This window comes from Octopus bimaculoides, chromosome 2, assembly GCF_001194135.2.
Source record: "Octopus bimaculoides isolate UCB-OBI-ISO-001 chromosome 2, ASM119413v2, whole genome shotgun sequence".
In the NCBI taxonomy this organism is placed as follows: domain Eukaryota; kingdom Metazoa; phylum Mollusca; class Cephalopoda; order Octopoda; family Octopodidae; genus Octopus; species Octopus bimaculoides.
This window is the reverse complement of record NC_068982.1, coordinates 25,489,814-25,493,371: the sequence shown is the minus strand read 5'-3', so window position 1 is coordinate 25,493,371 and position 3,558 is coordinate 25,489,814. Positions and strand designations below refer to the sequence as shown.

Below are 3,558 nucleotides of genomic sequence, written 5' to 3'. Positions count from 1 at the left end.
GTGTGTGTGTGTGTGTGTGTGTGTGTGTGTGTGTGTGTGCGTGGCTGGTCCTTTGAATTACAGATACAACTCATTTTTTCCTGCTGAATAGACTGTTGCAACATGATGTAGAGTGTCTTCCCCAAGGGTACAACGTGGTGCAAGTATTCGAACTCACTACCTTATTATTGTGTGTCGAATACCCGCTGACCAATATGCAACGCGCCTTCGCTCATCGATACATAGCGAAGAGATAATAAAGTAGGTGAAGCAATCGAATCCATTTATCACAGAATTGTGTTTACAACCTATAATATTTACATATAAACTTAAATATAGAGGGTCTACATATAATTCAGTCTAATGATATTATACACATCTATCTTTTCTTTGTGTTGAATTAATATAACTGTAGAAATTATTTTGGTAAAAACATTGTTACTGGAGTTTAGAGCGATGTCTTTCCAGCCGTCCACCAGACCTATATTGAAAGGTCTTACAGGAATGACTATTCTGTCATTTTTCGGGGTTACATACATAGACATACACAGGCACAAACACACGTAAACTTATTGAAAATGAATTTTTGCCTCACGAATAGAGAGTTTCACGCTGGAGGCATTTAGATGGAAACATTTATACGTATGTGTGTATTCTCGCCTGAAGATCGCAGTGGCTTGATATACACTCCCCAAACAAACACGCTTCAACACGCACACTTCAATGCACATCAATACATACACACATGTGTGCACAAAGGCACATACTGACGCGTACATCACAACTGGTCTTTGTGTCATTCACCTCGTTACTAGAGCAAGTGATAGAAATCTACTTCAATTCCATGCAGTGACTCTGTTGCTCAAATTTATTTTACATTGGTTTCTGATGTGTCTGAAAAACGAATTATTACTTTACTTACGTTTTATAATGATAGCAGAAGCGATAGTAGCAACTGGAGTGTGTTTCATGGCAAAACCAGAAAGGCATGTAGTTCTCACGGCAAAGGTTTCGTATCTTGAAGCAGTTGTTACAATTGTAATTTTGCTTGTTTTGTCGGTTGACTGGATATGGCAAATTACTGTAGCTGCTATAGTAAGCATTACAGTCTGTGATAAATAACAGACTGAGCAGTATCGGTATAATTAAAGTCTTCATCATATCTGTACTCGTGCCGTTTTCCTCCTGAAAAAAGAAAAAAATCAGCAAAACATCTAAATGAATTAAAGGTATTCATATATTACACATATATAAATTCATATTCAGACCTGATTCATGACGCAAGCATTGAGTCTGAATGCCTTTTTTTTTTAATATTTTGAGCGCAAATCCTGATCGAACGCTGACTGACTTTGTCTTTCTTTCACCTAATAGTAACGGAATATAAGCGTATAGAATTACAGTTCCTTTACAAAAGTGATATGTTGTCTTTATTAAAAATTATTATAGTTTAAATAGGTTTCATTTAAGTTTTGCAAGCACTTTTATTATTAATGTCAACACAATTTCACAAATAGTTCTTCACCAAAAGGCACAATTTGCCATTTACTTCTGATACCATAAATTCAGTTGAAATATGAATTTAAAGGTAAAGCTAGAAATTTGCCGAAACTACTATCTAGTTCAATATTCCACCGAAATCAGGATATATATTCTTACATAGTTAATCATACTGAGTTCAAATTTTGGCACAAGGCCAGCAATTTCAGAGGAAAGTCGCTAAAATCAAATCCATTGCTCAACTAGAACTTATTTTATCGACCTCCGAGACGATGAAAAGCAAAGTCGACCCATGTGGCATTTGAACCTGGAACGCAAAGATGGACGAACTGACGTTCACCAATTTGCGCAGCTCGCTAACGACTCTGCCATCTCGCTACTTTACATAGGCAGTAATATTAATAAAATTCATCTTACTTTGGGAAAGTTTGCATCTAGATTAGCCAAGTATTTGTGTTTTTTCGTTAAGTAGAATTAAAAGGTTAACCTACGTCACTTATTCCAGACGAAAAATAATGTGTTGTAAAAATTGTGGAACATTAGTAATCCTTCATCTTTAAGGCACATTAATAGTTAAACGTTATGATGTTGGGTTTAACGAAATTGGGAAGCTTTGTGCAATATATTTAGAAGTGTCTGCATAGATTTAGAGAAATTACTAGTGAAATCCATTCTGAAATATTTGGTGTTCATCCTAAGTCATACAAAACACGGCAGATAAGTGTCACTTTATTCCTGGGCTCGCAGGTGGAGTAATATCTGTAAATGCCAGTGTACTTTAAGCGAGGTACATGGAGAGCATTTATAGTAGGCTAGTTCTCTAATAGGAAAACGTTACAAAGCCAATTAAAGCCTCAACATTTGTTGAATTTTACCGAACATTTTCTACAGGCATATTTCCAGACGAAGTACTGCAGAAATTATAACATAAATACTTCTAAATTTTAATCCACGAATACATTATTTCCATCAAAAGTTAAGAAATTACATGATACTCGAAAATCGTAAAACTTAGATTCAACAAAAAACATACAGTAGATTAAGTGTTAGTATTTTGTTATTGAGATATAACTATTTTTATGATCTCCAGATAAAGTTGTCATCACTTTAATTTGAAATATATTTAAGTTATAATTTTCCTATGTAACGAAATTGCGTTTCTTCGCAATTCTTACTTTTCCATAGAGTTGATTTTTTTGTTTTTGCTGTCGGAATATGAATTACATCTACCGTAATTTGAGAATAATGTATTGATTACAAATAAACGTCGTGTTACATCAATATTCATGTTCTTCCTGGATGCTATATTAAAACAGGAAATATTTTCCCATCAGTCGTAATTATATTGTGTTTTTATTTACTTGAGTTATTGCTTTTGCGGTTATAAGGTGAGAAAAATTATATAATGAGGCACTGTAGGAAAACAAAGTTATCTCTGTTCATTGCAACACAGGGATTTCAGGTCAACAGAGCATTATAGGCCGAAACCGAATCTGTTGTGTCCATATCTACAAAAACGCTCATTAAAGGAAACACACACGCACGCACACACACACACACACACACACACACACACACACACACACACACACACACACACACACACACACACACACACACACACACACACACACACACACACACACACACACACACACACACACACACAGAAGCATATAAATACATTGGAGCGAAATGTATTTTTTCACAGTTTGTGGTATTTAGAGAAGAAATGCAATAAAATTATGAACTGTTGCGATAAATGTGATAACACCCACTTATGTTCCTTGGGTTTCGACGAATGAGATAGATTTCATTTCACGCAGCATGACATTTAGTTGATACTTGTCCACCCCACATTTTATTGACCGATCACCTTATATGTGTGCGTGTGTTTGTGTGCTTGTTTGTGTTTGTATTTATGTGGCTGTGTGGTAAGTAGCTTGCTTACCAACCACATGGTTCCAGGTTCCGTCCCACTGTATAGCACCTTGGGCAAGTGTCTTCTCCTATAGCTTCGGGCCGACAAAAGTCGTGTGAGTGGATTTGGTAGACGGAAACTGAAAGAAACCCGTTGTA

General features: G+C 35.8%; 1 long non-coding RNA gene across 1 annotated transcript in view; it reads right to left on the bottom strand.

Annotated features, from left to right (window-relative positions):
- Positions 1 to 3,558, bottom strand: part of LOC106881011 (uncharacterized) — a 29,313-nt gene that overhangs the window by 9,742 nt on the left and 16,013 nt on the right. Inside the window, exon 2 of the long non-coding RNA XR_001410804.2 lies at positions 902 to 1,164. This is a non-coding gene — a long non-coding RNA (uncharacterized LOC106881011). The remainder of the gene's footprint in view (positions 1 to 901; positions 1,165 to 3,558) is intronic.